The sequence below is a fragment of the Podarcis gaigeae genome (assembly GCF_964106915.1).
Source record: "Podarcis gaigeae genome assembly, chromosome: 3".
NCBI classification, from domain to species: Eukaryota; Metazoa; Chordata; class Lepidosauria; order Squamata; family Lacertidae; genus Podarcis; species Podarcis gaigeae.
This window is the reverse complement of record NC_139680.1, coordinates 48,574,600-48,598,704: the sequence shown is the minus strand read 5'-3', so window position 1 is coordinate 48,598,704 and position 24,105 is coordinate 48,574,600. Positions and strand designations below refer to the sequence as shown.

At 42.2% G+C, this 24,105-nt stretch overlaps 1 protein-coding gene across 1 annotated transcript in view; it reads left to right on the top strand.

Annotated features, from left to right (window-relative positions):
• LOC310840996 (uncharacterized protein) overlaps positions 1–1,945 on the top strand; it is a 278,515-nt gene extending 276,570 nt beyond the window's left edge. The window contains exon 2 of the mRNA XM_083731506.1: positions 1,696–1,945. The gene's annotated coding sequence lies outside the window, so the exon portion shown is untranslated. The remainder of the gene's footprint in view (positions 1–1,695) is intronic.
• Positions 1,946–24,105: the final 22,160 nt, after the last annotated feature.

Sequence of the window (24,105 nt, the reverse complement as noted above, 5' to 3'; positions counted from 1 at the left end):
TCTTGATCTCACTGACACTGGGGCTCCATCTAATGCCAAAATTTGCATATCTCTCACAAATGCTTCCCAACACTGCCAGACACATTTCATACGGACTTGTCAATGCCCAATATTTTGCCACATACATCTCACCCAGCCTTCTCAACATTTATGACTGACCAACCATCTTGGACAAGGGATGTTAAGTAACATTAAGTATCATTGCTGCAGGGAGAGTAACATTAAGTATCATTGCTGCAGGGAGAGACTGTGTGGACCAAGGAGAATGAGATTTGACTCTGCCCTATCCTCATGGCTTGGGTTCCTATAAAGAGCTGCAGCCTGTAAGGTTAGGTGACTGCCTAAGGGATTCATTGGCTCAATAATCTGACTCAAAAGCTTACTAACTATTCAGAATACATATACATATCCACTTCAAAGTAAGGCCCATTAAGTTCACTGGTACTTACCCCCAGGAAAATGTGTCTAGGATTGCAGACAGGATGACCAGTTTAGCACCAGTAGCAGTAGTGCCTTGAGCAAGTTGCATTATAAAGGCTGGTTGACCTTTAAGTGGAAAGTAAGTGGAAAGGAGGCAATGTTGATACCAAGCCCAACAAAGTTAGGAAATTCAAAGTCATGTTTTCTACGACGACTGTAAATCAGCTTGCTTGTAAAAAGCAAAAAGGGAAAGGGAAGGCAGATGGAGGCAACAGATTATTTTCCATGGATCCTAAACTATTCTTCATTTTAAACAGCTTGTTAACCCTAGTGGTGAGCTTCCCCTCTGATAGAGAACAATAACCTCAAGTAAGTAATCGACGGCAGGAGAAAAAGACAAAGATAAATGCTGAATATAAGGTCCTTGCTGAGGAGCCAAACGTAGCCTGGGGGTGAGGGAGAGACAACTTCAAGCTCACCACAGCAGCATGTCATTGTGAGGAATGACCCTTACTGTTCTGATTAAGAGCATGGCACTCGAGTCAGTGGAAAGTTCAAATAGCTTCAGTCCCACCAAGTCCTTTAATGTGTAGAGTAGTCCTTGTAACAGAGGCTGTAATGTGTTGTCTTACTGACGCAGTTATTTATTGTTCAGCACACAGTACAATGCAAATTGATACAGAAGAATGAGAGCATGTTTCTGTTGTTTTAATAGCATTGCTGTGTAAACTACCTTGGGATCTCGTTGATGAAGGGTGGCTTAGAAATCGCATGAATAATTACCACGTCTAATAGCTCTATTCTTTTGTCCAACCAGCCTCCCCCAAGCTGCCGCCCTCTAGATGCTTTGGGCTACAACTCCCATAATCCCTGCAAACATAACTGAGAAGAGAGAGAAGGCCCAGCTTCCATTCATTTAACTTCTATAGTTTATGTGGTATCCATTTCCCCATGGTGCCTAAGGAATGATGAAAAGGATTAGATTATGTAGATCTGTAAAAAATCAAAAGTAATATATTTGAAGATATAAATATGTTAGCTGCTAAATCTTATGTATTGTGATAGGTTGTGGGTGTTAGGATTTGTGGGTGAAAGTTACCTGTAGTTCTTAGAATTAGGTTTGATTAAGGGTGCCAAACACAGAAATTCCTGGGTTTGGTTTATGCTAATAAGGGACGCGGGTGGCGCTGTGGGTAAAAGCCTCAGCGCCTAGAACTCGAAAGGTCAGCGGTTCGAATCCCCGCGGTGGGGTGCGCTCCCGTCGCTCGGTCCCAGTGCCTGCCAACCTAGCAGTTCGAAAGCACCCCCGGGTGCAAGTAGATAAATAGGGATCGCTTACCAGCGGGAAGGTAAACGGTGCTCTGTGTGCTGCGCTGGCTCGCCAGATGCAGCTTGTCACGCTGGCCACGTGACCCGGAAGTGTCTGCGGACAGCGCTGGCTCCCGGCCTCTAGAGTGAGATGAGCGCACAACCCTAGAGTCTGTCAAGACTGGCCCGCACGGGCAGGGGTACCTTTACCTTTACCTTTAATGAGTCAGCTGAGCCTGGCAGTGCTAGCTGAGAGTAAGCCATTAAGGCACAAAGACCAGTGATGGCCCATCAAGGAAACCATCAAGAGAGACTGAACACTGCCAGATAAGGAGGGGACAGCCCCTTCTCAAGCTGTGTGTTGGTGGGCAGTGACCAGTATAGGATTTCAGGGTGGATGATGCTAGCAAACAGGGGAAAATGTCAGTTTTGCAAGCGGCTTAGCAAACAGAGAACGTGATGTGGACTGGCTGGGAGAAGCTGTAAGAGAGACACAGAGGATGGCTTTTTGTTGTTCTTGGAATCCAATGCTGCACTTATAGAGGAGGCCAGCCTGCTTGGGATGTGAAAGCTCTGCAACCTCTCCCTCTAGGTTCAGGTTGTACATATGTGTAAATAAATCAAATATCATAAAGACACCACAGTCCCCAATATGAACATAGACCTTGATCAATGCCACCAATGAGTTGAAAGGAACTTAATCTCCAGCAAATATGCAGTTGAAATCACAAGTAGTGATTTAGAATTGTCTCAGGTTTGTATAAATATGCTGGATTTTTGAAGATCCTGCATGCTTAGTTAGAAGTAAGGACCATGGCATTTGATGGGGCTTAAAGGGTTTTTCAGATTGTAGCCTTATGGGGCACTGCTACCCATATTACTCAAAAGTAGGGATAGGTGAATTTGTCAGTGTCTGTTTCTCTCCTTTCTCATTTTTCCAATTTTAGTTCTCTAAATTTCCACCTCAGTTTGTGATTTATTTATTCTTTTTAAAAAAGACCTCATGAAAATTCATCAGCATTTTAGTGTGATTTTCTCCTAAAATACAGATTTTGGTATGCAGTTATTCATAATACACACATTTTGGAAAAGCAATTTCCACAAACACACACACACACACACACACACACACACACACACACAGTCATGGTGCTGACAGATAAGGAATGAACAGAATTAACACTTTACTGTCAAAAGCATGCTTAAGACAAGGCATATCTATGTCTCTCAGCTACTCCTGGGTGTGCACCCAATGAGGCAGTTGCAGCAACAGAGAGGTCCCGCCTCAGACCTTAGGTGATGTATCTCCAGAACTCAAGCTGCATGCAAGCCAGCACAGACTCTACCTGCAAGCTTCCACCTGTGTGTAACTGTTTGCTCCTCCTACTTTGATCTTCTTCTGGTCCAGGGAGACAGTGTGGGCAGCAGAAGGAAGTAGAAGCTCTTTGCATCAGCCTGACCTATCTCTTCCTCCTCCCACACCTGTCCTTTACTCTCCAATCCTGCAGCTTCTCCTGCCTCTGTGTCTCATCTCTAGGTGGTTACAGGTTCCCCCGATTCACCAATCCCTTCTTCCAAGGCAGTCTCCAACCCCTCTTCTCCCAGTGTCCACTCCTCAAAAGCCAACCACCACTCCTCGGTGTCCAACCAGTCCCTGGCCCATATATTGCATTTTTTGTATGTTATTTTCACTTAAATATGGATACAGTGGTACCTTGGGTTACAGACACGCTTCAGGTTACAGACTCCATTAACCCAGAAATAGTACCTCAGGTTAAGAACTTTGCTTCAGGATGAGAACAGAAATCGCGCGGCAGTGGAGCGGCAGCAGCATCAGGAGGCCCCATTAGCTAAAGTGGTGCTTCAGGTTAAGACTGGACCTCCAGAATGAATTAAGTTCTTAACCCGAGGTACCACTGTATATGAACACTTTCCCTAAGAAAGGCATCTTTGTACACATTATTTGGGTGAAGAACTATATTGCAAAATTAACAACAGTTCAAATTTCGAAAGATGGTTGTGTCTCAGTTCTCATATTGTTCCTGAAAGTGCAAATTAGGTAGGTTCACCTTTAAATGTGAACCAAAAAAAAAATTCTCTCCCATCTCAGAGGCTACTCCCAATGAATTCAATGGGGCTTTTTCCTAGGTCAGTAGGTTTGCAGCTTATGTGGCATAGATTTGAATATTAGTAATTAAATGCAACATCTTAGTTTTAGATGATCACATTTTGTATTTTCTAATGACTTACAATTGGTACTACCTTTATATTTCAGTGACACTGGGTATTTCCAGTGCGTTGTCAAAATGATAAAAATTCTTATGAGTTACAAATTTATTTCTACAGTATCTTATTTCTTTAACTAACCTTGGCAGTTGTAATTATTCTTTTCCACTTTACTTGTGGGACATGTTCTTTTTTCCATCAGTAGACTTCCTACAGCAGCAGAACCCCTTAGCAGTGTATTCTTTTCCTTAAAAAACAAAATAAAATAACAGATAATTGCAAAATGTTTTAATAAACGGCTTCTGACTTCAGTAAGGAACATTTTCAAATTATTTCCTTTGTGACTTGAAAACAAGTGTTTATTTAGAAAGTGCCTTCAGCAAGGATTCACTGGGGGATTTATTTTATGTCACAGATTAAATTATTTCTTGTTTATTCTCCTCACTTGAAATGCATAATTAATATTTCACAGCATGCTCAGATTAGTAGTTACATTTGCTTCTTTGCTTAATTTTTAAAAGTCACTTACAGTGCTCTTACTGAGACTTAGCCTTAGTGCTCTCACAGTGCAATCTATAAATCAGGTTAAATATTTGAGTAAGTGAGCTGTAAACCTTTTTAAAAAATAAAAAAAACGCTTCCTTACCATGTTGTCTTCAAAGGGCACATCCAAACAGATCTAATTTTGGGCACTAGATATATTGCTTGCTTCTGATACCTAGTGTGATACCTTGGGCATGAGGGCACAGATGAGGGGGCTTGCTGTAAGCATCGATCTTATTTATTCCTCTATCTAGCAAAATGTATATACCACTTGATTGTAAATAGAACTTCTAAGCAGTTCATCCATCCCATTACTTCCTTCAAGCTCTGAGTAGGCACCTGCGCAGCTCCACTCAATTCCAATCAAAAGGAGAGATAAAGCTGTGGGAGGGGCCACATCCTCCCTCTATTGTGTGGGCAGGTAATCCCTCCCTACCTGGCCTGGTCTCCTTGGCAACACTTCCCCCAGGTGGGATTGGACAACTGACTGAGGTAGGCGGAGACCTCCAGGTATCCCACCTGGGGGGAGGCAAAGCCAAGCCTATGCTGTTGGGGCCGCTCCAGATCTAGGGGCTGCACGCGTCCACGCAAAGGGCGCCCCCCGTTTTAAGTGGGGAGCGGTCATTACTTCCTTCAAGCTCTGAGTAGGCACCTGCGCAGCTCCACTCGATTCCAATCAAAAGGAGAGATAAGGCTGTGGGAGGGGCCACAGGGGTGGCTGTCCTGGATGCCAAACTCTTAGGGCTGCAAAAATTCACAAGAAAAAAAGTCGTAATAATAATAATAAAAATAGTGTACCCTCACACAGAAAATCTCTGAATGTTTGCATGGGCATGTTGAGGAGCAGATTTGGGCAACGGCTGGTTGCTATGGTGCCTTCTGCATGAGCTTTAGAAAATTACCTGCTCCTGAAGTGGAAGAGAGTTGGGGCAACTTACAACAGCCAGGAGCAATGCTTCAACGCCTTCTACATGCACTGCATCAGGAAGATTTTGGGCATAGCATGGCAGGAGTCTCAAACCAAGATGTGCTCTCCGAAGACCACATTCCCAGCATATTTGCACTCCTATCTCAGGAATACCTATGCTAGCTTGGTCATGTCTGCAAAACAGAAGATGTTAGGATCCCCAAGTACGTGCTCTATGGGGAGCTGGCTTCTGCCACTAGGCCTGTTGGAAGACCAACTCTGAGTTACAAAGATGTCTGCAAATGAGACATGAAGGCTGGTCGCAACCATCCTGCCATGGACATCCCTGACCATAGTGTCTGGAGACAGACAGTCAGGTTGCGTATCCACAGCAGTGACCTGAGAAGGAATGACCACTGGGATGGGGCCTACTGACATCAGGTGCGCCCACTGGTGGGCATGCTGTCATTGTATACGTGCACCATGGGCATGCTGATGTCAGATGCACACACCCCCATGGCATGTGCGGCCCTGGGCACCCACAGTCCCAGGGCCAAGCCAGCAGGCCTGACCAGTTCCCTTCACCTGGCCTAGCTGCAACAAAACATGTCTCTCCTGTACTGATCTCTACAGCCATTGCAGGCACTGTAACACGCCAACAGTTTGACTTCACTCCAAAAGGCACACTCCTCCATTGTCTCCCAAGACAGATGGATCCCAACAAGAAACAGTACAATAATGTATGAAGCCTATGGATTTCAAATGACTAAAGCACACTTCATTATGTGTTGGTGTTTAGCACCTATATGTTAGCCGCAAGTTAATCATGTGATTTATATTTGTTTTTTTCCGGCACTGAAAGAACTTGTATCATCCAATATGGGGGCTGTACTTACATAAGGACTATACTTACATAATAAGAGAGAGAGGAACAGTTTCTCCTAAGTATTTCCCACATTCCAAATTATAATCCATGAACCTGTGTTTCACCAAAGCATGTACCCATTTGTATGAAATCTAGGCATGTTATAGCAACATATTTAGCAATAATAGTTATAAACACAGTTCCATTGAGAGACACGACGGCAGGAAAAAGGGTGGCACTGTGATCTAAACCACGGAGCCTCTTGGGCTTGCTGATCGGTAGTTTAGCAGGTTGAATCTGCAGGATGGGGTGAGTTCCTGTTGCTCTGTCACAGCTTCTGCCAACCTTGCAGTTCAAAAGCATACCAGTGCAAGTAGATAAATAGGTGGCGGGAAGGTAAATTGCATTTCTGTGCATTCTGGCTTCCATCATGGTGCCCCGTTGCACCAGTAGCAGTTTAGTCATGCTGGCCACATGACCCGGAAAGCTGTCTGTGGACAAACGCCGGCTCCCTTGGCCTGAAAAGTGAGATGAGCGCTGCACCCCATAGTCACCTTTGACTGGACTTAACCATCCAGGGGTCCTTTACCTTTACCTTTTAGCTTTACTATGGCAGGAATCTGATTCAGCCTTTGTTTTATATTACTTTTAAAAACTCTATTGACTGCAAAAATAGATCTCTTGAAATTATAGCTCTGTGGGCTCAAGGTACAGACTAATGAATGTTAAAGTCAATTTTCATGTATGTATTCTGCACTTTTCATTTGAAATAAAATCTACCTATCCTACCACACGTCATATCTCAGTGTAGATGTCAAGAACAAATTCAAAAGAAACAGCTGTATTTTATTTTAGTATAAGTTACAGAAGTCCACCTGGAAGCCTTCTTAGAAAAATGCTCCAACTCTAAGAGCATGCTGGCTGCTTAGAGTATGAGTAAGTGGTATACAAAGCTGTCTAATAGCTCAATAAATAGCCACAGGACCAAACTAGGTAAGATGTTGGAGAGCTATGACTAGATTCCCTGTCACTTTTAATTTCTTTTAAATAGCAGCCACAAGGATAGGGAAGCATGTCAAGAAAGGTCTAAAACTCTTCATCCACCTCTGTCATCTCAATACAATTTTGATCCCCTCCTTCACCCTTTTAAAAAGAAGTAGAGACTTGCCACTGTGAATGTCTGTTGGCGGAGGCAACAATTCTGTTTTTGGCCACTAGGTAGAAACAAACATGAACATTGCAATATAAATCAACGTGCTTGTGAAAAGGGGGCTAATGTGGTTAATCAGAGTCCAGCACAATGCCTTGAATATATATAGCATATTTTGTTTAAAAGGTTTTCTTGTGCACGCTGGGAACTATAATGTTTAATAATTTCTTCAAGACCTTAAATCAAATTTTCATCTGGTAGTAAACCACTAGACCAAACCAAGTAATCAATACATAAAAATAAATGCCTTAGCCTTCATTTCTTTGCAACAGAATTGCTCCCTTAAGTGCACTTTATACATATACATGCACACAAAACTGGCTACTTTCTTGGCAATTTTTCATCAGCTTCAATTGACATTTCACTTTTTTTGTCTCAGGACAAATAGGTGCAAATAAAATTTTGCTTTTAGAGAGGCACTTGCATATCTAATACACATTTTTCTAAAGTGGAAATAAAACAGAAGGCTGTTCATATCTAAAGTAACAGATCAACTGAGAAATATAATCCTATTACAGCTCCTCCATTTAGACATCTGCAGGATTGTATTCAAAGTCATTAGAAAAGTAGCACATTTATACTTGCCTGGTTTCAAATCAGATCATTTGAAATGGCATAAAATTAATCAAAGACGTGTTTCCCTAAAATCCATAAAACCGATGAGTTCCCACAATATTTATCTTGGCTGCTAAGAGGATTATAAAGGTTAAAGTGAGAAAAGATAAATGCATCATTTCACAAAAAGGGAAATATGTGGAACAGCTGATGAATGGCTAATTTCAGAAGGCTACCAAAGTTTTGAGAAGTGCACAAATTTATTTGTAAACCACTATCGGTTTTATTCAGCTGGACTCCAACAGCCCCAGCAATATCTTATTTGCTACTGTATTGCATTTCATGTAATTACACTAGAGAGGCATTTTAATCATACGTTAAATTATGGTTTTGATGAAATTAATGAAATAAAAGGTAAGTTTGAAATAGCTTTGTGCTACATTAAAAAAAATCATTTTAAACACTCCAGCAGAAAGCAGATTTGGTGTACTAGTTCCAAAAATAAAAATAATCTTGTGCTCTTAATTCTTCACTATTGCAGCCATCTAACTTATACATATTGAAATTAATGGACCCAAATTAGTCATATTCATCAATGTTGATATGTCTCCTCTGAGTAGGAGTGCATTGGCTGCAACTTTTCAATATAGTTATGTTTCAGATCAAGGAATTTGAATGATATTATACTCAAGAGTTTGTGATAAGAAAAGCTGTTAATTGACTTCGCCTCATGTCTACACCTATGTGCAGATAGGAAATTTGAAGGGTGGAAAGAAATGAACTTTTTGGGCATTACAATATGATGCTTGGACTTAGATCATCTGTAGCCTTTAGAGACCTAAACTCTGGTTCTGGACTCCTGCTCATGTGATAACTTCAAGAAGAGGTAAGAAGAGGGCCTATAAAGTTCTGATTATACCTCTAATAGTCAATTGGGGCTGGTAGGCAATAATAATAATAATAATAATAATAATAATAATAATAATAATAATAATAATAATAATAATATCTTTATACCCCACCCATCTGGCCGTGTTTCCCCAGCCACTCTGGGCTGCTTCCAACTGAATATTAAAAACAATACAGCATCAGACATTAAAAACCTCCCTAAACACGGCTGCCTTTAGTTGTCTTTTAAAAGTAAAATAGTGGTTTTTTGCCTTGACATCTGCTGGGAGGGCATTCCACAGGGCAGGCGCCACTACCGAGAAGGCCCTCTGCCTGGTTCCCTGTAACCTCACTTCTCACAGTGAGGGAACCGCCAGAAGGCCCTCGGCACTGGACCTCAGTGTCAGGGCAGAATGATGGGGGTGGAGACGTTCCTTCAGATATACAGGACCGAGGCCATTTAGGGCTTTAAAGGTCAGCACCAACACTTTGAATTGTGCTCAGCAATGTACTGGGAGCCAATGAAAATCTTTTAGGACCAGTGTTATATGGTCTCGGCGGCCACTCCCAGCCACCAGTCTAGCTGCTGCATTCTGGATTAATTGCAGTTTCCGAGTCACTTTCAAAGGTAGCCCCACGTAGAGCGCATTGCAGTAGTCCAAGCGAGAGAAAACTAGAGCATGTGCCACTCTGGCAAGACAGTCTGTGGGCAGGTAGGGTCTCAGCCTGTCTACCAGATGGAGCTGGTAAACAGCTGCCCTGGACACAGAATTAACCTGCTCCTCCATGGACACTTGTGAGTCCAAAATGGCTCCCAGGCTGTGCACCTGGTCCTTCAGGGGCACAGTTACCCTATTCAGGATCAGGGAATCCTCCACTGATGTGTGGGAGAAGCACAGGGAAAGATGGAACACATTCAGGAGATGACTTTTGGCAACCTCACTTTGCACTGGTGATCGACTCTCTTTACCTCCCCTACAGAGCATAGGAAAACTTTTCCTTTCCTGTCTCTTAGAATATAAGAAATCTGTTGAATGCCATTGGTTGGGTTTTTGGGATGGAGGGTTGGAAAACTGCACCACAGTCTTGATGAGAAAGAAGAGCCATTTTTTTTAACAGTAGCAGTGAAGTTTGTGAACTCTCCTCTTGCGTGTCGAGGTCCCCAGGTCCACCCCAAAAACTCACACATCACACAGAATTTTTGTTTAAGGTTTTTGGCATAATTTTGGCCACACAGAATTTTTGTTTAAGGTTTTTGGCATAATTTTGGCCACAACTTTATTAAAATACAAATTTGTGAGTGGTTGCTTAGGCATTGGTTGCGACTATCTGCCCCCACCATGGGGGACAGACTGACATTCCGCACGATGCAAAAGTCAGAATGGGGGAATACACTTGGGGGTTACGCGGAGCAGGGAACCTGCCCTCACCCCAAATGCAACCAGGAGCTCATTACTATGGCCCGAGCCCCCTTGACAGAATGGACAAGCAATAATTAGCCCCCAATTCCTTTAACGGAATCCCTTGCAGCAGCAGCATTAGAGGGGCAGGCACAGCCAATCCATGCCCCTCAACCAACCAAACCATAAACCAATGCCTAACCGCAACCTTACAAGTTGTGACGATTTGCTACGCAGTAGGCAAAAACCAAATGGCCCCAGCCAATCAGCCAGATGGACAAAATTCCTACCAGGCCCCCGCTCCAAAGCAGACGACCCCATGACAGGCATAGCAAGGTCAAAGCGAACAACCCTATTCTAGGGAGGGAGGGACGGGCAATCCGCTGCACGGGCGAAAAGAGGAAGCCCTAGCCTCGTGCAAGGAGTTTTAGCATTTCTGGCTGTCAATCAATAAATGGCAACATTAATTTCTTCCCAACAACAAGGGAAGCCCCAATCGCATCAGTGGCCAATGATCAGTTAGCCCGCCCCCAACTTTGGAGTGTCCTGGCGGCCCCCACCGCAACACGTGCTCTCCATGAAGGAGAACACGCTTTCCCAAGTCCCAAACCAGGGTAGCTGAGCCTCCGCCATGTTGGAGAGCTCACAATATGCAGGCACACCACATTGCCCTCACAACTGAGGGGGCCTGGAGCCATGTGACATCACCATGCTGTGTGTGCATGCCCTGCGGTATGACATCAGCACACCCTATGTTATGCTGACATCACTTGTTCATGTCGCTGGGCAAGCTGATGTGTTGTGTGGTTGCCCTGCAACATGTGTGGTTGCTGCAGAACTTTTTTTGGGGGTGCAGCCCCTTCATTGCAAATTGGGGGTGGGGGCAGCTCAGGCCCCATAGCCCCGCATATGTCTTCATTCTCTTTTTATCCACCAGTCCTGCTTCACCTGGAGCGGCATGTAGTATTCTAATAGCCAGGCCTATGAATCTGGCCTAAGTGGTGAATTTGGCCTGCTTTGAATTTTCAGAAACAGTATAAGATTGTCGAGTAGTATCTCAACTATTCAGAGAGTAATTCCATGGGAAAGTATTGTCATTCCCATTGATTCAGAAATCAGAAATCCAGTGGACTTTACTGCAGGAAAGGTAGTACCTGTGGGGACTCCCATCAGCCACACCAGTATGGTGAATAATCAGGGATTATGGGGGTTGTAACACAAGAACAACTGGAGGGCTACTGGTTCTCTGATCCTGTTCTAGGGATTGGGCAGGGATGTAAGCAAAAGAGACGCTTTTGGATAAGTGTAAGGTGTGCACCAAACACAGTTAAGAGATACTTTTGCATTATTTTAAGGCCCACAAAATATGCTCATAGCCTTTTTTGTATATAAATTGAACATAAGAAATTGCTGTCATTGTTTCTTATGTTTTTTAGACATGTGGTGGATTTGTATAAGACCTAAATCATTCTGTATAATGTTTATTGGGCTAAGTCTAGAACTACTAAACATAACAATTGCCATTAGGCCCATTGGTTTAATGTCATATCCAGAAGAGAAATAAACCCAGCAAATACAGCCTGTCTTCACTGCCATTGTTGTTTTCAATCTGCAAGCAACACACAGGAGATTTCATGCCCCTCCAACCAATTTGTTTTTATTTTCCTTTGTGTTGCAATGAATGAAGTGGAGTAATGAAGTGAGAATGTAAGTTACGTAATTTACCTAATTACTTAATTAATTACTTAAATTATGTAGGTTTCATGATTTCACCACAGCAGGCACTGAGACTGTCAATGTAGTTTTGAAAGAAGACGAAATGCAAAGGAATGGAAACAGTGTGAGATGTAATAAATACAGGGTGGAACAGAAAACTATGCCTTCTTACTTCCCTAGCATAGAATAAGAATCAAGGGCCCCACAAGACCCACCAATTCAGCCCTACATGGAAGTGTTCCTCTCACATGCCCTTCGCAGCATTGGATTCTACCAAATGAAAGTCCCTGCTATGTTGCTGGTATCATAGTCAAGTCAGCACGATCTCCTTGCATGATAGACACTTAACCAAGAACTGACCTGTAGCAGAGGAAGGACTTAATGTACCAAACAGAAGAGCCAAATGATATTCCCGTGACTGCATACTTTTTCTTACAGAAGCTAAAAAAATATTTGGAGCACCAAACCTCTGAATCTACCTACCATGCAGGGTTTCTTTTTGCACGTGCATTCTTATTTAGTTTCAATCACTGGTCGCTTTAAAGTGTGCAACAGAGACATTTATCATCGCCCCCACAATGCACAGAGTTTTATCTGCATGGCTCCTATCAAAAGTAATAAGGCCCCCATCACTTAATCCCTTACACTCCTTAGCAAAGCTTGCCTCCAATATAATTCTAGTAAAACTCAATCCATTTAGGTTGTCTAATGATGAAAAGAATGACCCACCAAGGAATTCTGCAAACATAATAATTGAAACTCTAATTTGCTTTTTTCCTTGAACTGATAAATCACTCCCTATTTATACATGCAACCAGGTTCTAGAAATTTGTCCTTTTAATGCTTCTTTCTGAATTATTTAGCATTTATCTTGCAGCACTGAAATTAACATTCAAATCCTTTATAATAGTATTAGATTGATATGGTTTCCTAGGGATGACTATTTGTTTTCAGATCCATGGGGGGAAATAACAAAGCAAATATTCTCACTCTGATTCTGATTCCCTCTGTTATGCAGACTTAAACAGAAGTTTGAAAAATTCCCAGGTCCACATTTGGAAGGTGTGAAACAAAGAAAACAAATGAAAAGTGTTGTCAAGGACCTATGAGTCTACTGCATTGTATAATGGCTCAAACAATCAAGTACCCATACCTATCAAAGGACTGACAACTTGCCTATTTAGGCCAGTGTGGTGATATGGTCATATGAGAAGTCATTGCACTGTTGTAGTAGACCTGTCTCATTTCCCTTGCACAACATAGTTATTTTCTGCAAAGGATTATCTGGTACAGAAGAGTATCTGCACCAGATGGACTGGTTAAAGACTGGTGATGACTCCATAAAAGCTATTCATCAGCCATGAAGTAAGAACGATCCACCACTTTTCCAAGGAACTAGTTCTTTCCACCTGCATACTCCTCACAATGGTTGGGTGATTGATGAATAGTAGCTGAATGGCATCTACTGAAAAGCTAAGTGTTTACATGAAGTTGTGTTAGCTGACCTGTGAGGGCTCATTCTAATATACATGTCAACACTTGAACCTCATGCTTTCTATACAATGCATGTGAGCATCAAACTTGTACTTCCCTGGCTGCTCCATTCATGTCCTTCCGATGTTGACTGGAAAGTTCTGAAGGGCTTCTAAGGGAATTCAGCTGAAGATGCTTCTATGTCTTCCTATGATCAGGAACCCCGTATTATCATATTTCCTAATTGCAAGGAGACTTCTGAGTGTATTGAGCTGAATGTTGGATGCTGAATGCTGCTCAGACTTTCCTGATTGATGCAGTACGTTTAGGGATGTAGAGGGCACTCTTGGCTCTTGCAATGACATCGGGGGCTAACCCCCGCTCCACATTTTATGCCCACAAGCTACAGGCATCATGTAACCATCATGAATATGTCATCCAGTAGTGAGAACGATGAAGTGAAAAGTATAGGCCACAGCTTTGCCTTTATGTGGTTGAAATGACTGCTTGTACAAAACTCAACAGAGAACACTGCTTGTGCATGCATTACAGAAGACAGCAGATTTGAAACTAGTCTTGGTAACACTCACTGCTTGCTCCTTAGCATGCAGATCACCCATCTGTGGTTGAACTTGAAAATGGACAGGTCAGCCTATTTGCAACCCATGCAAGTTTTGCATGTATTCATTCATAAGTGTGTTCAGTCCTGCTTCCAGATTACTCTGAGAATTATTATTATTATTTTAAACACGCACACAGATGAAAGTCCTAATCTGAGCCAGGACTCCATTGTTTTCAAGCATTAGAGTTCATGCCAACTCTGAATTAATCTATTAAGCAAAATAACAGCCTGATAGCTGGGATCCTAAGCATGAATGCAATGCAGCTGCTGTAAATTATTTTTCAACTTTGCATTGTTGAATATTTTACCCTCAGCTTTTGTTTAGAATAATAAACCCCAGGTTTTGCAGAAAAATCCCCCTTAAGCAGCTGAAGGCTTCTAAGATTATTAGAAAGCCCGGACCAAACATGACATTTATGCAGGTTTAACTAAAAGGCTTTAACTGAAAGGTGCCACTGAACGAAAGAAAGAAAGAAAGAAAGAAAGAAAGAAAGAAAGAAAGAAAGAAAGATTGCTTTTAAAATTAGTCTGATTAATCAGAAGAGCTCACTAGATTTGCTTTGTTTGTAATTGCCATGAAATCCAGTGTTGTTCTGCTCACTCCACCCCATGTGAGATATTAAGCAGATTCAGAAATGTTTTGCACATCTCCTGCTACTGGCTTTGGGCTGGATCCAGTCTATGTCAAATGTGTTTAGTTCCCATTGAACTGAATGAGATTTGCCATGATTAACTCCTCACATTGATTTCAATGGGACCTAAGTGCAGATAACTTGGTCTGGATCCAAGTCATTGTCTTTACAGAAATGAGCATGCACATCTACCAAGAAGGAACCAACAGCTGTCAGTTCACCAAGGCATCAAAGTTACTTTTATCTTGACTGGATCTAGCTGTGAAGAGAAGGGGGGAACCTATTTGTGCTACAGCTGTGCCTGCTAGCCTAGTTTCATTGTAAAATGAAAATTAATGGTTTAACAGACTTTAATTGAAAGGGCATTCCTTAGGGGGGGAATTAAAAAATGGAGACAAACAGGGCACTGTTGTTTGGAAATGAAAGGATTTTACTTAAGGAGAACTGGAATAATTATGTTTTTATTACATTTTAAAATCAGGTCAATGCAGTATTTCAACCACTAATGAATGACACTTCAATTTAAATATGGATAATAGAGGAAAGTCTGCTAAACCATAATTATGTGACTGTTTTGAATAGCAAACTAAACCTATTTCCTTGATAACATTCCACTCCGTGCTGCTAGACCTTTCCTAGTATTTCATATGTGTAAAATGTATTTTTAATTGTGTAATTATATGCTTGCTTACTTCTGCAAAGCTATTTTAAATAGAATAATCTTAGCAGCAATGTAATAAAATAAAATCTGTCAATAAAAATAATTGGTGTGATTTTCATAGCGGGAGATTTTTATGGAGAGGAACAGGGTTGGAAAGGATTCGAAACAGAAAGCACTCCTGTCTCCAGTTTCTGAACTGATTTGGAAGTGATCTCAGAATCCAGTAAATTACAACCTCTGCATGATCCTGCAGAGCATCTAAAGGGCTTTGGTTAAGAAAGCATCCATTGATTGTGTATTTGCACAAGGCACTGGGGCAGGGGGTCCACAGCTATTTGAAATCAAGTCAGATTTTCAAATACAAGTTTTTTAAAAATGTGAATTTTGAAACTTATTTTGTGAGATATTTTAAAATGTCCAAATCTTAAGCTGCTAGAGAAATTTGAAGGCAGTGTGGATAATGATTCCCAGCTGTACATTACATTTACTGTGTGATGTAAGCCACTCTCTGCAGAGAATTCTCAAAGCCTCCATAGAGACTGTCGGAGAATGAAGACTTTGATGAATGGACCATAGACCCACTGGGAGCCTCTTTCCATCTGTTTCCTTTTAATTATTGTTATTTCCATTTATTCTCTCTCTGTGTAGCTGAAATTGTCTGTAGGCCTTTTATCTTCCTACCCGATAGGGCCGCTCCAGAATTGTCATAATTTTTCAAGAGATTCAATCACATATCAGAACTTTAGGTTTGTACATTTACAGTAGATTAAAGTGCTCTGTCCCTTTAGCTCGATGGCACTGGCAAGCCTAAGTAGAAGAGCGTGGAGAGATCTTGGGCAAATTAGTTACCTGGATATTTAATTTATGCTGGGGTGATTCTGCAGAAGGAATCCCACTGTGCCCTTGCCCTTTCTCAGTATTTGGATTTGATATACAGGGCTTATTTGGAGTATGGAGCAGAGGCATTTCGGGCTTAGGATGAATCTTTTTGCAAATGGGTGGCAACTGAACCTTCTTTACCCTGGGATAAGAAAGCTGCAGATCTCTGGCTTCATTTTATGTCACATGCCTACCTTGTATCTGAACATGAATTACAAAGCAGTTTGAAGGTCCTGATAGGCCAAACGTGGTATCTACAGAACTCTTAACTGCCACAAATCATTCGCGTACCGTAGTCTATATCAAAATATATCAGTCCAAGTCCTTCTGCTTCAGTCTGACTTCTGGATTGGTCTGCCTAGTATTTCATGGCTAGAAAAAAATTACAACTCCCCCCCCCGCCACTCCTTTACTATTCTATCCAGTAACAAAAGCAGCTTGGTCTCTAAGTTGCACTTGACAATGGCATTGCCATTTACAGCAAATATATAACGCCATGTGGCAGAGGTGACCCGGCAAATTTGTCACCGTTGAAAAATTTACAAGTTGGCTTGAAAAGTGCTCTTGATTGCTTCTGCAGTCCTGGAGAGTTTGTAAGTGGCTATTCACAATGTGTAATTGTCACATGTTGAGCCCTCTGTAGTTTTTAGCTGTGAAGGTTTTCAGATTGATTTGCAGCTGACGGATGCACTCACAAACCGCTGATTGTGAGCTCCCCTTCAGCGGACAAGATAAATACTTAGAGCACCTGCATTGCTTTCATAGCATTTACCAACCCGATGGGTTGCATGCTTTGCTCTCCCGTGCTCTGAGGTAAGAATATTTATGACTCGCAGGACACTTTGTCAAGGTGATGAGTCAAAGCGATGATGATTTTACTTAGCCAGAGTGGATCCAATCCCTTCCTCGGCGTACCTCTTCCTGCAAAGCCTACTTCCTCTGTTTTAGTAGATGGAGGCAAACCACACGTGTCCACTCACATAAGCTGCTTTCACTGATAAGCAGGGCAGTTTGTGATCACAGGAAACTGTGTTTGTGGATCGGCATTCCTGCAGAACAACAGGAGGGGCTTGCCCATGGAGCAGAGCTGCAGCAGTAGTGCAATGGCTTCCTGGAAGGGGTATCGTTTGCTGTCACATACTGGGAAGGGAAGGGGCAAAAGGCAGTGTTGAGGTTGGACACATCAGCAGAGCCAATCCTGCACTCCTGCTGGTGCAGCCACATAGCCCCAATCTCAACCCCATCTTGCTCCTCCCAGTAAGTGGCAGTGATGAAACTTGTGGGAGGCTATTGCTGTGGCTCCATCCCATTGGTCCAAGCTGCTCCTGCACAAGAAACTAATAAAGCTTTGGGATGCAAATACACGGACACATCACAATCTAGTTTCGTGTATGCAAGAGTTTCTAAATGAACTTCTGGGATTTTTGCTTTCTTTCCTAGCCAGCAGATTCTATGGGATAAGCTGTTAAGCATCTTGGGCTGTAATTGTCTCTGGCCCCAAATGCTCTATACAGTGGTGCCTCGCAAGACGAAAAGAATCCGATCCGTGAGTCTCTTCGTCTTGCGTTTTTTTCGTCTTGCGAAGCAACCCTATTAGCGGCTTAGCGGCTATTAGCGGCTTAGCGGCTAAGCAGCTAAGCAGCTATTAGCGGCTTAGCAGCTTAGAAAAAGGGAGAAAAAAGCGGAAAAAATCGCAAGACTCGCAAGACGTTTTTGTCTTGCGAAGCAAGCCCATAGGGAAATTCGTCTTGCGAAGCACCTCGAAAAACGGAAAACCCTTTCATCTAGCGGGTTTTTCGTCATGCGAGGCATTCGTCTTGCAGGGCACCACTGTACATTTAAAGCAGTATCATATTACTCTTTAAAGCAATATCACACCACAACTCTTTAAAGTGGTATGATGATGATGATAATTTATTATTTATATGCTGTCCATCTGGCTGGGTTTCCCCAGCCACTCTGGGCAGCTTCCAGCAAAAGATTAAAATACAATAATTCATCAAATATTAAAAGCTTCCCTAAACAGGGCTGCCTTCAGATGTCTTCTAAAAGTCGGATAGTTACTGCTTTAAATGCACAGTGCAGATGAGGTGTAAGTCATACAACAGACCAGGATATATTCTCTTGGATTCAGTTAGATGCAGCACATTGTATAGTCAATAAGACTGAGCAGAACTGACCACTCAAAACTCTCCATACTATTTGGTAGTGGAGAGAGTGTGTGTTGCTGAATATATGATGCATGGCTGTGAACTTATCCAATAGTTTTTTTTCTATCATCATCATCATCATCATTACCTCACTCTAATGTCCTAGGTCAGGTTGTAATTTAAAATACATTAAAACAGTTCAAAACAAGTTACAATTACAAAAATAGAATTATAGAATCATAGAGTTGGAAGAGACCACAAGGTCCATCGAGTCCAACCCCCTGCCAAGCAGGAAACACCATCAGAGCACTCCTGACATATGGTTGTCAAGCCTCTGCTTAAAGACCTCCAAAGAAGGAGACTCCACCACACTCCTTGGCAGCAAATTCCACTCTCGAACAGCTCTTACTGTCAGGATGTTCTTCCTAATGTTTAGGTGGAATCTTTTTTCTTGTAGTTTGGAACCATTGCTCCGTGTCTGCTTCTCTGGAGCAGCAGAAAACAACCTTTCTCCCTCCTCTATGTGACATCCTTTTATATATTTGAACATGGCTATCATATCACCCCTTAACCTCCTCTTCTCCAGGCTAAACATGCCCAGCTCCCTTAGCTGTTCCTCATAAGGCATCGTTTCCAGGCCTTTGACCATTTTGGTTGCCCTCCTCTGGACACGTTCCAGTTTGTCAGTGTCCTTCTTGAACTGTGGTGCCCAGAACTGGACACAGTACTCCAGGTGAGGTCTGACCAGAGCAGAATACAGTGGCACTATTACTTCCCTTGATCTAGATGCTATACTCCTATTGATGCAGCCCAGAATTGCATTGGCTTTTTTAGCTGCCACGTCACACTGTTGGCTCATGTCAAGTTTGTGGTCAACCAAGACTCCTAGATCCTTTTCACATGTACTGCTCTCAAGCCAGGTGTCACCCATCTTGTATTTGTGCCTCTCATTTTTTTGCCCAAGTGCAATACTTTACATTTCTCCCTGTTAAAATTCATCTTGTTTGTTTTGGCCCAGTTCTCTAATCTGTCAAGGTCATTTTGAAGTGTGATCCTGTCCTCTGGGGTGTTAGCCACCCCTCCCAGTTTGGTGTCATCTGCAAATTTGATCAGGATGCCCTTGAGTCCATCATCCAAGTCGTTGATAAAGATGTTGAATAAGACTGGGCCCAAGACAGAACCCTGTGGCACCCCACTAGTCACTCTTCTCCAGGATGAAGAGGAACCATTGATAAGCACCCTTTGGGTTTGGTCAGTCATCCAGTTACAAATCCACTGAGTGGTAGCATAGTCAAGACCGCATTTTACCAGCTTCTTTACAAGAATATCATGGGGCACCTTGTCAAATGCCTTGCTGAAATCAAGGTAGGCTACATCCACTGCGTTCCCTTCATCTACCAGGCTTGTAATTCTGGGCAGGCTGGCTCACTTAATGATGAATGAAAAACTGTTGGAGGGTGAAAAAAGCAATGGCCTACGAGAAAAGGACTGGAAAGGGTAATAGGGGACATCCTCATTGCATTCTTCAACAATAATAAAATAATATTAACCAAAACTAGATGTATACTTGTGCCCAAAATTCACAAATGGTGATATTGGGGTGGGGGAATGTTTTTGCTCTGAGACATTTAGCGCTATAAAAAATATTATCCAGTGGATGTCTAAGATTCTCCTACAATGGGGAGGGATCGCTACACATACACCCTGCAAGTGTCTTTTCAGTGGTACTGTCTCATCACCAGTTTTAAACTCTGGAGAATTTAAAATATATTTTGGTTGACACAGAAAAAGACTAATTCATGCCCATACACCTTAAGATCAGGGTAAACGGCCTATACCTCCAGGTATAGGGCAGCATATAAATTCAATAAATAGTAGTAGTAGTAGTAGTAGTAGTAGTAGTAGTAGTAATAATAATAATAATAATAATAACAACAACAACAACAACAACAACAACAATAATAATAACAATAATAGGTACAATTGCCAGCAAACCTTTCTATATCTAAATGCAGCTTCAGAGGTGTTTTCTCTCTTCAGGAGTTGCCACTGAGACACCTGTGGCTACAGGGGTGTACTTGAGGTCTTTCTCAAAGTGTCTCAGATCCTCATCCACTGCCCCCTTGATACTGAGGTGAGGAGAGAAAGTGCATAGAACTGGAGGAGGAAATTGGAAGAGTAACACTCTTTCCCACTTCCTCACACAACTCTATGTGCTTTTCAAGGTTCGGATTCATTATTTTACCCAGATCTCTTGGAAAAGCGAAATGTGTTTGTTTATACGTTCTCTCTGTCCCTCTTTGGTGGTGGCAACGGGGAGCTGATCCAGGTGAGGGATGAGGAAAGAATTGTGTGGTGCTTTCAGCACTCACTGAAATAGTGGTTACGAACTTAATTCGTTCCGGAGGTCTGTTCTTAAGCCGAAACCATTCTTAACATGAGGCGTGCTTTCACTAATGGGGCCTCCCACTGCCACTGCGCCGCTGGTGCGCAACTTCTGCTTGCATCCCAGGCAAAGTTCACAAGCAGGAGCATCTACTTCCAGGTTAGCGGAGCTCAAAGCATTCGTAAGGAGGACGGTACATAACCCGAGGTTCCACGATATCATAATAAAGAGTTCATGGGGCTAAAAAGGTTCTCAACTCCTCTTCTACTTGACAACTTTCAGAGAACTCCCATACCTGTAGATGGCATATGTAAGAAGTAGGTACTCTACAAAAACACAGGCTGAAATTTGACCAAGGACATCCTTCTATATACCATACCAGCAAAAGAGGTCAGTAAAATTGGAAGCTAAACTGGATTACTCTGATGCCTACTTCATCACTGTTTCTATTATCCACATGGCAGGGAGAAAGTTCACCATAAGTGAAATGAAGTTGTGAATCCCACTGTTGTGCAGTGAAATCCAATCCTTGTCTACTCAGAAGTAAGCACAGCTGAATTCAACAAGGGCTTACTTTCAGGTAACTGGGGAGAAGATTACAGCCGTAATGCTTTATCCGCTTTAGACATTAACACTGCATTAATCAAAAGACCTTTTCTTGCACCAGAGATCTGTAGCGTGTTTAGTTAATTTCAAGGCACGCAGGGGTCATTAATAACTAAGTTCCTACCATTATGATGGTTTATTATTTTTAATAGTCTCTGTAATGTGTGCTGAATGGAAAACATCTCCCCAAACACATACAGCAATTAATATGTTTTCAAAATGGTTCTTACACTGAAAAGACTTGGTGTGGTGGGTTGCTGACATGTCCTCCCATTAGATTTTAGTCAAAACATATCTGAGTTGACACACGCAGTTGCTCACTGAAGTGTGCTTCGCAAGAAAGTGCTTGACATTTGCGGTGTGTAAGTCTATTATTTAAATGTGAATGGGACTTGTTTGCTCCTTAATTTGTCAGCATGAGGTGTGCAATTATGGCTTGGAAAACAACATTTGAGGAGTTGCAATCTTGCTCCATGTTGTTTAACCAGGATAAAAGAAATTGCTCTTTTTTCTTTCCTCACTGTTCAGAACACTGAGTGCTACTGTTTTCATCAGGCAATATGAACCTGTTCCTTCTAAAATGCCATACAAGGTTGACTCTGAGATTTACTTCTGGGGCACTTGGACTGGTGGGTAGAGTCATAGAGGTAAAGTCTGCAGTGAAATCTCTCTCCCTGCCCCCTCCTCTCACCGAAATATTTTCTCTATCTTTGAATAACACTTATTCATGTAGCAGATAGTTCAGCTGGGGAATTCACTCCCCATAGGTGGCAGTGAGGATCACTGACTTGGATAGCTTTAAAAGAGGATTAGACAAGTTGTTGTTATTCTCATTACCCCATCTTTTCCCCAGAACCAAGACCCAAGGCAGCTCACAAAAATTAAAACAAATACAAATAAAACAAAAAATGAGGTTAAAAAGTAATAAAACTATCTATGGATTTAATATATATATATACATGATAGATACTATCAAGAGCCCTTGAAAGAAGTCACATGCCAAAAGCTTGCCAGAATAAAACATTTTGCATATGCAGGCAGAAGAACAACAAGGAAGGAGCCAGTCTAGCCTATTAAGGGAGGAAATTCTAAAGCAGTCACCTAGAAGGCCCTTTCCTATGTTCCCACCAAGCATGCCTGTAAGGGTGGCAGGACCGAGAAAAGGGCCTCCTTCAAAGATCTCAGAGCCTGGGCAGGTTTGGATGGGAGAATACTGTATGGTCATTCAGACAGGCATGCTTGAACCTAAGCAGTATTGAAACAAAAAAAATTCCTTCCAGTAGCACCTTAAAGACCAACTAAGTCAGTTCTTGGTATGAGCTTTCGTGTGCATGCACACTTCTTCAGATACACTGAAAAAGAAGTTTCCAGACCCTTCTATATAGTGAGAAGGTGGGGAGGGCTATTACTCAGAAGGCTGGTGGGAATGGGTGATTGGCAGATAGCTGTGATGAGCCTGTTGACGACTCTTAACGACTGCAATAGGTCTTACAGGGAGAAGCAAGGGGTGAGAAGGTGAAAAATGGCTTTGTCATGTATAATGAGATAAGAATCCAAGGTCTTTGTTCAGGCCAGGTTTCTCCATGGTTTTAAGTTTGGTGATAAGTTGTAATTCAGCAGCTTACTGGAAGGATTTTTTTTTGTTTTGACTATGGCAGACCAACACGGCTACCTATCTGTAACTAAGCAGTATTGGACTTTCAATGGAGAATAAGGCTACCAACAACTACTGGCCATGGTGACTATGTTCTACCTCCACTGTCAAATGCATTATGCCTCTGAATGCTAGTTGTTTGGAATCGCAGGAAGGCAGAATGCTGTTGTGGTCAGGTCCTGCTATAGAGGCATCTGGTTGGCCTCCATTTGAACAGGATGCTGAACTCAATGCGTTATTGGCTTGATCCAGCAGGACTCTTCTTATGCTATTATGAAGGTGGTGGTGAAAGGAGAAAGCAATGGAGTGGTCAGCAGCAGAGCATGAAAATGGCAGGGGGGGGAGCAATGGTGCAAGTATGCTGAGGGAGGCAGCAGCTAGGGCAGCAGTGGAAGCCCACTCAAACCTGGCAGCACTTCTTTATTGTACCCTGCTTCAATACAGGTTTATTACTTCCAACATTTGGTGACAGGTGCATATAGGGACCTGATACAGCAAGATTTGTCACATGTGCAATATGTGCAATATGTTTTGTTAATCTATTCATTGAAAACTTCATGTATTTCCTCATTGATTTGTGAAAAGGACTTTTGTTTCATTATCCATTCACTAACCTCACATTCATTTTTGTTGCTCACATTCATCATGTGTCACTTTCTTCTCTTTTTTGAAAACTTTCTCTTTGTTTATTTTTGCCCTGGACCTCGCCAACAATAACAGTGGAGTTGATTTGTGCCAGTGCCTTCTGGCAGTCACCACTGTTTATTTATTTATTTATTTATATTTTATTTTATCTGATTACTCCACTGAAGGCTGAAATTTTTCTCCTTCAAATGTCCTGGGATAATGCATCCAAGTCATTCTGTGGGGGGAAGCAGGTAATAGGAAGCACCCAACAAAACTGGCAACAAGTAAACCTGCCCCCCCCCCCCAATGGCTGATGACTGGCTACGAATGGGAAAACAAAAGGTGAACCAATTAATACTGAATTCATCCAGTGACAA